Below are 14,236 nucleotides of genomic sequence, written 5' to 3'. Positions count from 1 at the left end.
TGATTAGGTTGAGCAAAATTAACCATCATATTGTTTATTAAAAAATAACAGAATATAACAAGTCAAGTCAAGTCAAGTCAAGTTTATTTGTATAGCACATTTCATACACAGAGGCAATTCAAAGTGCTTCACATAAAATGGTTGACAGGAAAATAAAAGAAAAGAAGAGAATAAAATGGACATTTAAAAGCATCACAACAAAACTTTAAAAAAGAGTATAAAAAGTGCATTAAGCAACAGGCGCAGCAGTTGCAAAAAGAGCTAAAAACTTATAGAGGACTCATTGGGTTTGCATAGTAGCTGTCAGTAGTTAAAAGCGACGGTAAACATAAAAGTCTTTAGTCTATTTTTAAAAGTAAGTAAGGTTGGGGTCTGAGGTCTTCAGGCAATTTGTTCCAGCTAGCAGAAGCATAGTGGGTAAATGCAGCCTTCCCATGATTTGATTTGATCCTAGGGACAGTTAATAAGCTGGACCCTGTTGACCTAAGAGTTCTAGACGGTTCGTAGCGTGGGAGCAATTCAGCTATGTATTTTGGGCCTAGGCTATTAAGTGATTTATAGACAACAGTATTTTAAAATCTATTCTATGACACACTGGCAACCAGTGTAAGGACTTAAGAACTGGAGTGATATGATCAGCTTTCTTAGTCTTCGTTAGAACTCTAGCAGCAGCATTCTGAATGAGTTGAAGTTGCCTAAGTTATTTTTTGGAGAGACCAGAGAAAAGGCTATTGCAGTAGTCTAACCTACTATAGATGAAGGTGTAAATTAGTTTTTCTAGATCCTGTCTGGACATGTATCCCCTAATTCTTGCTATATTTTTAAGATGATAAAAAGCTGATTTTCTGATTTACTTAATGTGGGAGTTAAAGTTGAGATTGGAATCAATAATAACGCCAAGATTTTTGACTTGATCCTTAGGCTTCAGGGATCGAGACTCAAGGCGTGCAGTGTTTTTAAGCCTTTGTTCTTTGGGGCCAAAGACGATCACCTCTGTTTTGTCTTTGTTTAGCTGTAGGAAATTCTGGCACATCCAGTTATTTATTTGATCAATGCACTGGCACAATGATTATATGGGGGCATAGTCAGCTGAGGAAAGAGTTATATACAACTGAGTGTCGTCTGCGTAGTTATGATAGGCTACTTTGTTTTTTTGCATAATTAGGCCTAGAGGGAGCATATAAAGAGCAAATAACAGAACAATTGCTAGAAATAAATAAGGCTACTGAATACGACTTACAGATATATCTGTGAGACTGTGACTGTGTCCTTATGAATATTAAAATTATTATCAGTAAGATGACAGTCTGTGAGTCAGTGTAATTCCCACATTTCTTCCAGTGTGGTGATTCGACCCTAGACGCTTTGGAACATCCTTAGGAATCCTGTGGATTTCAACACTAACAGCCTGAATTAGTTCACATTTTCAAATGCAATGGAAGTAGACCTTTCTTGAAATGAAATACCCTCTAGTCTAGAGTTTATACTGTACTAGCGCAATACCCGTGCAGTGTATCGCGCTGCATTGCCACTCACTCACTCACTCACTCACTCACTCACTCACTCACTCACTCACACACACATCACACTACTTTGCATTCTTATCATAGTTCTGATTCTGATACCCGTTGGAGCACACAATCGCTCACCGAGTTGGCATGCAGGCTCCCCTCTGTCCCCAGAGGGGTTTCATAGTCCACTTCTGATTCCAACTCCACTTAGCTGTGCTCCTCGATCCTCTCAGTAGCTAACGAATGGAGCTCTCCATGGGGCTGAACCTGTGCCTAACCTATAGAATGCGAAGTGTGTGTGTGTGTGTGTGTGTGTGTGTGTGTGTCTGAGTGAGTGAGTGAGTGAGTGAGTGAGCAGAAATTATGTTCAGCCATAGCTATGCCATTTTACATGTGATAGTGCTGAATCTTTCAGAAAGTATAAAGTGCACCCCTGCGGGTGACCTAATGGAGCCAGAGTTTGTAATTAGGCAATTCATATTTTGTGCTGTACCAGTGCAGGACAGAGTCTAGCTTCTCTTACTCTCACTCTGGTATAGACCTTTTTTGATTAACGTCACTCACGTACGGGCACGCCCACCGCCGCCATGTTCTCGACATAACGCAGCAGCTCTTAAGTGACAGCCTATGTAAGAGCAGCGTTTATAGGAAGCTAGCCGCCGTTAGCGTTACCTGTATCGTTCCAATTGTGTTCGGATGGTGACCTGCGTTACACACGGCTGTAGTAATGACAGCAATAAAGTCCCCGTGGTTTGTTTCTATCTCTACCGTCCACAGACGTGAAGGGAGCGAGACGGAGGATACGTCAGCAGCACAGGAGATGTGTGGATAGTTAGAAGAGACAGGTGAAACCTTTCTGACAGCTCCTCACAGCAAAGTCTGTTCACCTCGTTTTTTCTTTTGTTTATTATTACAGGCCTTAACGGCAGCATACAAACAACAACTCTGGGGTTTTTATTCCTGTCATCACTATCGCTATTTTGTAATGGAACAGAAACGACAATAAGGCCGTTACTATAGTTGTCAGCTGCAGTACGGTATGTCAACAATATGGCGGTGTCCGGGGTTAGCGAATAAGGTCTATAGGGGGTGCCTGAAATAAAATGGTGGCCGAGGACAACGTGTTCAAAGTACTTTTCAACCGTAGGCGTAAGTCACATTGACATTTTTAATGAACGTTTCTTACCTAACCATGAGAATGCGTTGCACAGGGAGAGGGGCAGACAGCCACTTTCTTTCAATTAATGAATAATCAAGGACAGAGCTCATGGCTTCAGTGGAGGATGTTTAAGGATAGGTTAAGGACAGATGGGGTATCAGAAAGTTGCCAAGGATGGGTGTTATGTTACTGAACTGGACGTCACAGAGGTAGTTCCTATTCACACATTCTCCTCCAGACACCTGGAGCCTCACTATGAGGCCATTTACACCTCGCACTAACATGTGTTTTCTGTGATCAGATTCCAATTGGATAGTGCTTACTGCTTGACCACAGTAACATGATTGCATTTATACCTGGTATTAATAATTAATTAATAATTAATTTAATTAATGTGTCTCCAGTGTCCACATTGAGATCGACTGCGATCTGTTCAGGCAAGCTCCATAGAGTAGACCAGCAGAAAAACAGCGGTGACTGTTGCTGCATGTGGTTTGAGAGGACGCATTGCATTTACGCTTGTGTTCAATGTGGTCACAATGCATCCCTGACCACCTCCGGAGGGGGTTTGGCCGATCAGATCGCAATCCATCCTCAATGTGTCTTGGGGGAGTTTACACCTGTACTTCCAAGTGGCCAAGCACTATCCGATTGCAATCTGATCACAGAAAACGCATGTTAGTTCCAGGTGTACGGCCTCTATATGTCAGCAGATAGGGGCATAACCTGATTCCTACGAAATGTTCTCTCCTTATCACTTTTAGTCTCTCATCTTTCACATTTTTGTCTTCCACTGCCTCGTCTATAGCTAGCTAGACTCAGCTCTCAGTCTTAATCCGTTTCACTACTGTAAGACTGAGAATATTACTATTTAAATCTTTTCATAACGTTAGGTGGTGCTGTTGGAAGCCTTGCATCGGAGAGCCAATCATGAGTGTTGTAGAACATGCAGAACTGGTACTGTCGCGTTTGCGGAGAAACATATTAATCACTTAGAAACAAACATAACCTGTTAATAGGACTTGTTTCATCCGGCCCCGGCGGCTAGAGGTCTTTCCCCCAGCGATATGCCCGACTCCCGAGGCTACGTTACAGAGCCTGCTGTCTGATGACTTCACAGCGCTTCACAGTAGCAAGCGGACCACTTCCGGGTAGGACAAATTATTGTAAAATAAACAACAGGTATAAACTCTCTTTGCAGCACATCAGTGTCTTGCTCTATATTGGAACTATGAAACATTGCATTGCCGCTACCAAATAAAATTCTAATAATAAATGTAGGCGTGTCTGCTGCCGGCCGTTCTCGCCGGGCTCAATGAACCAGATTTGCAACAGTAAATTCCCAGACGTTTGGTGGTTAGGTGGCGCTATTGGCGCCGCTCACCAAACGTCTGAAAACCGAGACTAATAGCTAGCTATCTGTCAAAAAAAAAAACTTCTTTCCCAGTTCAAACTGATGATCGTTTCTGCTGATGCTAATCAAACCGAAGTTGTCAGGCTGACTTAAACATCATATTTAAAGCTGTAAATAAGGTCCAGGGTGTAAAAAAAACCCCAGAAGTATCCTTTAAGAGGCAGAATGCACTTAAAATAAAATAAAAGAAAAGACTGAAGGATCAATTCCTCCAATTGATCCCGACCTTCAGTCTTTTCTTTTCTTTTCTTTTTTTTCCAGTCACACAACTTCTAGACGACTTGTGAATTCTCCCAGATTCAGTCAGTGTCTCGGCACAGACGTGTGTTCAATGGATCAGCGTGGGGTAAATCCTCCCGTTCTTCCAATGCAGCAGAGTTAGCATTTAGCTAGCTAGCCCAGCCCAGGCAGATAGGATCATGGATTCAACCCCCGCAGCGAACGTAACATCCGAACAGACAGTCTATGTACATGCTTTTGAATCCCCAATCCTGTAGTGAAGAGCCGCAGCACCGTCCTTTGGTGAGTCAGCCCATTGAGATATATGGGGGGGTTTTACCCCACCATCTAGTCTCGCACACCAGACGTAGTAACATTTTGTGGGTGTTCCCACACAGACCGACTGTATCTATGATGAAAGAAGAGAAAACTAAGCAAAAGCCTAACATAGGCCTAGATGGGAGCGTACCTATGTTCCCCGGGTCCTATATTCCCCGTTTTTGTGGGACCGGGGAACATAGTACCCTTCCTAACCTCCCCCAGACCCTAACCCAAAACCTAACCTCTCCCACCCCTCACGCCTAAAGGTCGGCATTGCGGGTGGTCGGCATAGCGGATAGACACCCCAAATGTTACGGAGAGTGTGTTAAAAACGGGGAACATAGGACCCGGGAAACATAGGACCCGGGGAACATAGGGATGACCCCGGCCTAGATTATGTTCTCCTCTGACCAATGACCAATGACATCAATCTTGCCTTTAGGTTGAAGCATGTCCCTTACTGGTTGCCTGCTGTGTTCTTCCTCATGTCAAGACCGTGCTGCTCCACTCTTGACACAGGAAGTGGGCCTGCATGCCACATGGAGTCAGTCTTGTAAACAGCCACTTTATCCCTGATGGAGCACACTGGAAAGAGCACACCCATGAATATTTAGCACTCTTGTTCAATGATGGAAGACTTCCCTCTCCTGCTGAGGAGTGATTGGCAGCTCCTGTGTAACTCCCTGATTGGACAAGAGGGAGTGTGCATGTGTGTGTCTGTAGGGAGTGTGTGTGTGTGTGTGTGTGTGTGTGTGTGTGTGTGTGTGTGTGTGTGTGTGTGTGTGTGTGTGTGTGTGTGTGTGTGTGTGTGTGTGTGTGTGTGTGTGTTGCTTGCCAAGAGTGTCTTGTGAAGGAAGACAGTAGGTGCAACTGTGTCCCTGCAGTTGACTATTAGTCTCAACACACAGCTTCAATGATGTAATGTTTCTGATATTAAAATTGCAAGCTGTACGTTTAGAGTGGAAGGGCACTTGAATTAATAACAAGGATGAAAATCAGTATCTGAATAGTTTATTTGGAAAGTAATGCACATGAGTTTATCTCAGTGGCATTGTGCAGAGACATACTTTACTAAATTAGCATCAGAGTAAATACTGACACATACACATGATACAATGCAGTGCAAACGGACAGTGCTAGACATAGAATAGATTCTACACATCACATTATGTTTACAATATACAGTACTTCCAACATTTAATATTCACAAGAGCTCAAGCACTCAAGAACTGCAAGCAGCATGGCAGACAGTATGTCTGCTAATGCATGCTTTTCTGCCAGGGCATCCTGCTTTTGAGGTGCTGCTATAGCCAGTCCTGCCTTTTTCCCCCCTTTTTGTGGGGCTGAGGGGGGGATGCAGTTTCCTTTCAGGCTTAAAGTATCGAAATTACTCTCAAAATTACCGCACTGTAGCTACCAGCTGTACGGTTCTTATTTTCTTATTTGTCTGGCTCGATAAATTACAATCATTATTTTATATGAGCAAAATGATATAGAAAAGTTGGGTGATTGGCCTCAGGTCTGTTTCATGCCTTTCTTATTTGTTCAGGAGACGAGTGAAATGGGGAAAAACGGGCAATGTGAGCTTCTTTAATGAGAACTTTCAGATACAAAGAGACACTCAATTCTGTAGTGCAATACCCACATTCCTCAGGCAACTGGGACAACTACACATTTGTATGATTATATGCTTTATGACTGTTGCAATCAAGGTTGTGTGTGTGTGTGTGTGTGTGTGTGTGTGTGTGTGTGTGTGTGTGTGTGTGTGTGTGTGTGTGTGTGTGTGTGTGTGTGTGTGTGTGTGTGCATGCGTGTGCGCGTGCGTGTGCAGGCGCGCGCGTGTGTGTGTTTAGGGGAGGTATTGCATGCACATATACAGTATACTGTAAATTCCTTTATATTCTCAGACAAATAAATGAGAATATAATATTTAAATTGCTCCAAGGAAAAACTGACATATTTTATTAAAACCTTTAATTTCCAATTAAACAGCAGTGATTATGCTCAAGGAATTCACTTTCAATAAAAATGTATGAATTCTGTTAATAGAACTTATGCTATGTTGATATATTTGGTTAATTATTGCTCATTAGCAGACAAAATGTACAAGTTGTTTAATGACAGCTTGTTCATACAAAACGTTATGTAGCCTGCAGAGAAGCTACCGCTGAAGCTACAGAAAAGACATGTTATATCACACTTTATGCTACAGTAAAGCTGATATGAACAAACAGAAATATGCAATATGTGGATGTTATTTACATATAATGGGCCACTGACGTCCTCAATTGTGTAACTCACAGTCGCGAGTTGAAGAGTTTGCGTCTCTCCCAGCTCTTGAAAATGAATACAGACATCAGTGATATTGACCACTGACCATGTTTCAAGACTTCAACTGTAATCCCCGTCCTGAAAAAGACAAGACCCGTGGCAATTAAAGACTCCAGACCCGTCACCCTGAACTCTGTGGTCATGAAGTCCTTCGAGCGCCTACTACATACTGTAATAGTCTGTGCCACTTGGCAGCCCCCACAGTTTTGAGGGGAGAACAATTGAATGACTGACAGGTTGATAGCAGCAATGAGAGAGTGGCTCATTTTCAGAAGTCAACAGTCAGGTTGGGTGGGTGCACCTGATCGCTAAAGTCGTTACTGATTGGAGGATTCCAGATTCTGGCGCAACCAATCACTGGCCAGGATTTCAATATCAGTTTGGAGGGAGCTGTGTCTTGAGCTTGATCCATGAAACGACTGATCGCAAAATTGAATACAACTCCATACTCCGATCACTTTACTTGGTTTGTGTTAGTCTAGTAGTTTGTGGTAGCATTTTCCATTAGCTGCAGCTTGTAGCCACGTAGCTCATAGCGCTTGAAATGATTCTTATTTTTATTTAAAAAAGGGATCAAATTAATGTCAACATTGTACATTTCTGCAAACCACGAGAAATCGACCAAAATCAACAATTTTAAAATCCGACACATAGGGGCTTTGAATTAGATGCCTTTGTGATTTGTAATTATTCTGAAAGTGTGTGTGTGTGTGTGTGTGTGTGTGTGTGTGTGTGTGTGTGTGTGTGTGTGTGTGTGTGTGTGTGTGTGTGTGTGTCTGTGTGTGTGTGTGTGTGTGTGTGTGTGTGTGTGTGTGTGTGTGTGTGTGCGTGCGTGCATGCGTGCGTGAGTGCGTGCACGCGTACACGTGTGTGTGTTTCCCTTTGCGGCTATTCATCTACTTTAGGGTGGGAGAGATCATGGACAATTGTAATTGACAAAAGCCTGTAAAAAGCAACGGGTGTTTAGAACAACACAAATAATATACTGCCTAACATTTATAGGGACAAATATTACACACTCAAGCTGTCTCTACTTTGGAGTAGAGAGCTCCCCTTGCCTCTTGGAGAATAGAGGAACATTTTACAGACCACTTCAGTCAATATAAGCTATCTAGCTGGTGATACAGCAGTAGTAAGAGAGCATGGAAGTTGTCATCTCATGGGCTGACAGCATACACCTCACAGTCAGTTCCTCATTCATTTTCTCCATAGACATTTCCTTATATAACGAGTTTTAAGCCAACCCGTGACCTACTGAATCGTGAGTGACCATAAAACATTTCAGCTTGGTTCCAGGATTAAACCCGTTATATAAGGATTTTTCTAAATGTCTATGGAGAAAATGAATGGGGAACTCTCTTCCGGGGCTGGAAACGTCACGGAAAGTCACGTGACTGTCAAGCTCTATTCAAGGGACACATACGAAAATGATGCTCTGCTTTGCTATGGAAAATGTTGGACTATAATATGCATATTTACCTGATCATTACATGTGCAATACTGCTGAGAACCAAACAAAAGGCCGTTTGAAAATAACCCGGGGGCAGATTTGACCCACAGGTCACCAGTTGAATAGTCCCACTTCGCATTTTGCCCTCCTTGCTCTCTGTGGTCCTGACAGTGAGGCTAGCTGGCTGCTAGCTGGGCAAATCGCAGATTGTGTACTGGAGAGTCGAGGATGACAGTTCTAGGCTGATACATTAGCGCTTAGCCCCGGGCTTAATTACCATCTCTGCAGATAAGATGCAACACTTTCTCTCTCCAACGCAACAATATTGCTGTACTCCATCTGATTCCAGACAGAACCGCCCTCCTCCCTTGCTGATTCCCCGCATTTACCATCTCCTCCTCCTTGGGTCTCCGGTGGAGCACACCTGCAGGCAAACAACAACAATTAGTGCTATCATGATGATCGCTGGTGATGAATCCAGCTCTGGAGCTCGTTATTTCCCAATTGGAATTGGTTGCCGTGCAAAAGCAGCAGCAGCCTGCGGCGCCTGTTACGCTATGCTTTTGTCTTGATGCCACATGATATATTTTGGCAGGTCTAGGAGGATAAAGAAGCCAGGAGGATAAAGAAGCCAGGCACTAAAGCTTTACATCTAATTGGTCACACCGCCTCGCCAATCACCATGGACAACGTATGTGGGCTCGCAACCAAGGTGAAGCCGTCGCTCCGCGTCTATAGGCCGCGAGCGAGCTCCCTGCGCTCCAAAATGGAAAGGAAACGTTTACACACCCACCGCAGCTATTGAGGACGGGATGTGCGTGGGCCAGGGTACAACTACACTCGATGGCCACAGCGGGGGAAGCGTTAGCTTTGCCTCTCTTCAAAGTGAGATTTACAGAAAGGAAATGCTTGGCTAGGTTCACTCAAAAGAAGCTCCTGATGGTGGGAAGACAAAGGCTACTTCACACTCTCCTCCCTGGGGCACATGTGCTCCAAAGCTCCGCTTCTCCGCTTTACTCCTTATTCTAAGTACATGTTCGCCCCTAGAGAGCGTCTGTACTGCCTCGCGCTCCCTACCTCTCTTGCTGAATCCCTCACATTTTCTTTTTGCCTTCACTCTCTTTGTACCCACCCGTATTTCTCTGACTTCATTTGGCTTCTCCTCTCCCTGTACAGCCTGCTCTCTCTTACTCTGCTCCTGCATCTCTCTCTCCTCTCCCAGTCCTCCTCTTTCACTCTCATCTTTGACGCTTCTCTTTCTCTTACCTCTCTCCCTTCTCTGTCTTAATCAACTCTCTCTCTCTCTCTATCTATCTATCTAGCGGGTGATGGTAAACTGCGAGCAAAACCCCCTTAGAGGAGCTGAGGCCAGATGGCGGCTCAGAGATGGATCATATCAACTCTCAAGGTCTCAACGTGCAGGGTTCTAGACTGTTCACATTCTGCTTGGTAAAGTCGATCTCAAAATGACTTGCGCTCTGCTATTTCACCTTCAAGCCGGGTATTGGTCTTGTCAAAAAAAGAGGGGGAAAAAAGAGATACTCGTGATTAATTTCAAAAACATATATGATTCATTATTACTTCCTGGGAGAGCTATTTAGCTTAATTACTTTTCTGTTACACCCCCAAAATTGGTGATTGCATCATTTATCAATTCAATCTGATTACCTTGTCTGTATGGGTATTAATGATCAGTGTTGATGTGTTGTTGTCATATTTGAGTACTTAGTATCTTAGTATGACTACTTTTGTACCATTTCTCTAAGCTACTTTAGTGTGGAGCACAATGTCTAATTGAGGAAAACACATCTGGTGAGATGTGATATAGTTTTTTAGATACGGTAATCAAAATTCCCTCAGAGAGGGTGAAAACGCAAGTAACAACACTTTTGGTTGTTAACTGTAATAGTACATTAAATTACTCAAATTGAAATAGTAATTTATTACAGTTCTCTTTACAGGGAAAAGTCATAATACTCCAACACACAGGCGCACACACACACACACACACACACACACACACACACACACACACACACACACACACACACACACACACACACACACACACACACACACACACACACACACACACACACACACACACACACACACACACACACCAGTTCAAACCACACTGGGAAAGTTGACTCCCGGCGGAGTTATTGTTATACACTTGCTACAACATCAATTTGTCTGTGTACCCTCAGTAAAGGCTGTCAAACTGTGATGGCTGTACAATGTGTCTTGTTAGCACATAGGCTTCATATCCCCCAGCGACACTATTCCCATAGGCTTGTTGTGGCTGAAGAATGGGAAATGTAACATGTCTGTGAATTCCCATAGGGAAAGCAGGTGTACTTGTATATCCACAGGGAGAAAATCCTACAGTTTGTCTAATGAGGCATGGCTAGACCATAGACTTTGGTCAGTACAGGAGATGAGCATGAAATTCTCTAGTAAATAATATGAATCTCACCATGAGAAGCCCTCCTGGTGTTCATGACGGGGATGACTAACACAAATTAATTTACAGCCTCTTTTATATATACGGTATATATATATATTTAGAACACGGCTCCCTTGAATACTCGATTCTGATTGGTCAATCAACAAGATTCACCGGTCATTATTTCTCGACAACCGACTGCTGCTCTGCCACACCTGGATTAATCAGTTGATAAGAGCATTTTGTCAGCAAGACACTACTAATTAGGCCAACCAGTTGCAGCTGTGGTGTCTTGTGTGCCAATTACGAATGAAACCGCTTTGTCGTTGAAAACGCTATTAAAAAATCAATTTGAATAATTATTTTTGTCAAATTTCTGAAATAATTTAGTTGTAGGCCGTGTTCTAAGCGGGATAATGTATAGTGAGCCGGTGATTACTGGAAATAATGACCTTCAGGTGAATGATTAAGATCATTCACCTGTCGGTCATTATTCCGCCAGTAATCACCGGCTCACAATACATTATCCCTTACATATATATATATATATATATATATATATATATATACAGTATATATATATATATATATATATATATATATATATATTCTTTGTTTCAAAGGTTATACCTATCAAAATGGCCACATGTCCTGCTCAACACAATAACAAGATGTGTGTGAGTGTGTGTGTGTGTGTGTGTGTGTGTGTGTGTGTGTGTGTGTGTGTGTGTGTGTGTGTGTGTGCACGCGTGTGTGTTTCTGTGTGTATCAAAAATGAGTGCACCAGTGCAGAGCAGAGGGTGGCGTCTGAATGACTATGTAAACCGGCCGGCCTGCCCTCTGCACCGAAACAAGTCATCTACTTCCTGTTTTGTGCATGAGTGTCTGCGCCGGCTGTGTGGCAGTGATTGTCAGGTAACATTTAGAAAGCCCTCTCAATCTGTTTGCCATGCTAAAGCTTCACTCTGGCTGTTTTTCCCTCTGCCTCCTTTTCTGGCGCTGGAGAAACAAGTTCATTGTGATTGGTAAAGCAGTTCCACGGCTCAATGGCTTCTGTTTCAAATGAGATTTGAGAGAGTGAGATAGAGAGAGAAGGAGAGAAAAGAGAGAGAACCTCCAGCCCGCCTGGCGTCTTGATGAATAAAAGATGGAGTCACTAGCGACTTATAAACAACAACAGAGCATAATTAGTTCAGTTCTTTTTATTTTAGGAACACTTTATGTGACATTCCCTTTGTGTGGATGCTTTCATCATGCTGCGCGGCCTGCCTGCTTTACATGTTGTGCGGGGCTTCCACTCTCTCTTCCTTGTAAGTACACAATAAAGCCAGATGGAATAATATTTGCGTTATATGCAAATGTACAGACTGACATAGATTTTGGTATACGCTCCACTTTCCTGGCCAACTGCCACGATGGCCTGTTTATGTACAATGAATAGCCAGTTTGTTACACTAAACCAACACTGACGATGATAACGATTAACTGCAGAAATCCACAGTGGAAACTACGGGATGATAATTGTGTACCAGACGTGTGTCAAGGATTGGTAGATGATTGGCAGTGCTCCACAACGGAAGGGTTTGGTTACATACTGTACAACCAAGTATACAAAACCACAGCAGCACATTGCAAAGCCAGTTCTAAAAGCTTTTCAGTGATAGACAACACCAGCGGAGTAACCAGTGGAGTAAAAAAAAGTACTCAAAATACTTTATCTAAGTAAAAGTAGCAATATCACACTGGAAAATACTCCTGAATAATGGCATCTAAAATGATCGATGCATTATATAAGATGTATTTGTTGCAGGTGATCTATAAGTAATTCATATCCGTTGGATAGTTAAAACTCTAACAATGCATCATATTTTATGAGCTTGTCTGTTGCTTGTAAAACCTAAACCTTATTCTGCAAAGTAACTAGTTACTAGAGCCACCAGATACAATGTAGGGTAGTAAAAAGTACAATATTTCCATCTGAAATGTTGTGGAGTAAAAGTATAATGTCTCACAACATGGAGACTCAGGTAAAGTGCAGATGCCTCAGAATCAGACTTTTTGTGACGCCAGTAAACTCCCAAAATATCTGCCAGGCAACTTGAAACAAATACTATAATATTTGCCAATGCTATCTGACCCAGGACTGTGATGTCTGTTGATGCCCTGCAGTCTCCCCACATGCTGTCTGCTCTGCTGGAAATGGCCTTCTCTCCTCCAACTCTAACGTCAGCTGATATCCCTGGAGCATCCTAGAGTTAGCTGATGACAGTGTGCGTTATGCCTTCCATCCACACACACACACACACACACACACACACACACGCACGCAGGCGAGCGCGCACACAAACACACACACACACACACACACACACACACACACACACACACACAGACAAACACACACACCTTCGTAACCTTCAGCTCCACTCCCCTACCCTCTGTCGATGCATCAGTCAGAGTGTGTAAATTCCTTTGCCCCAGGTGCTGCCTCGGGGTCTGAGCGGTGCAGAGGATAGGAACGGGATAGTGGAATCAAAGGGTGATGGTGGAGAACATAGGTGCATGAATGTGTTTGCGCGGGGTATTGTTAGATACCACTTTCCAAACGCCATTTCCTGCATTTAAACCCCCCGCCCGACCTTTTAGCTTGGCGGTCTTCCTTGTTAGACACACCCCACGACAGCACGTTGAGTGGATTCAATTAGCGCAGTTAGTGGGAGGGAGCATGCTGGTGCGCGCCACACGGAGCTCCCAACGTGTCACCTGACACATGCGTAAGCTAGCATACTAATATAGACCAAATTACCCTCAGACACCTGCTTAGCATAAAGGTCACCTCCAATGTCAATTGTCAATATTGAAATCTTCCATCGGACCCACACATTTGACTCTATTATGGAAAATGTTGACTTAGACTAAGAGCATTTAAGTCTAGTCGTGGATCGTTTCCATTGGTGATCGACTCAAGCTATAAAGAGTGGTTTGGTATTGACACAGCTGCCTGTCATGTCTCCAGCCTCTCTGTGGTTGTCCCGTAATACCAATTGGCCGTCCTCCCTCTGTTCCTTTAGTGACACAATAAGAAGAAAATACATTTGTATTCTTCTCTGAAAATACAATTAGCTCATCCTGCAGAAAGGACATGGCCTTAGAGACAAGGTGAGGAAAAGGGTCAGTTTGCATCACCGGAATGGAAATTGTGAACAAATCAGCCGAGCAGTGGTACAGGAGCCTCTCTGCTCGCGTCTCTGACCTTCCACCTGGCCTGGGGCGTGCTTACACTCCCACCGCCTCCTCAGGGACAAATTACACAAAAGAGCGAGAGAGAAAAAGGCAAAGTGAGAGAGAGAGAGAGAGAGAGAGAGAGAGAGAGAGAGAGAGA

This window comes from Poromitra crassiceps (genome assembly GCF_964638095.1).
Source record: "Poromitra crassiceps genome assembly, chromosome: 5".
In the NCBI taxonomy this organism is placed as follows: Eukaryota; Metazoa; Chordata; class Actinopteri; order Beryciformes; family Melamphaidae; genus Poromitra; species Poromitra crassiceps.
This window is presented reverse-complemented; position numbering follows the sequence as displayed.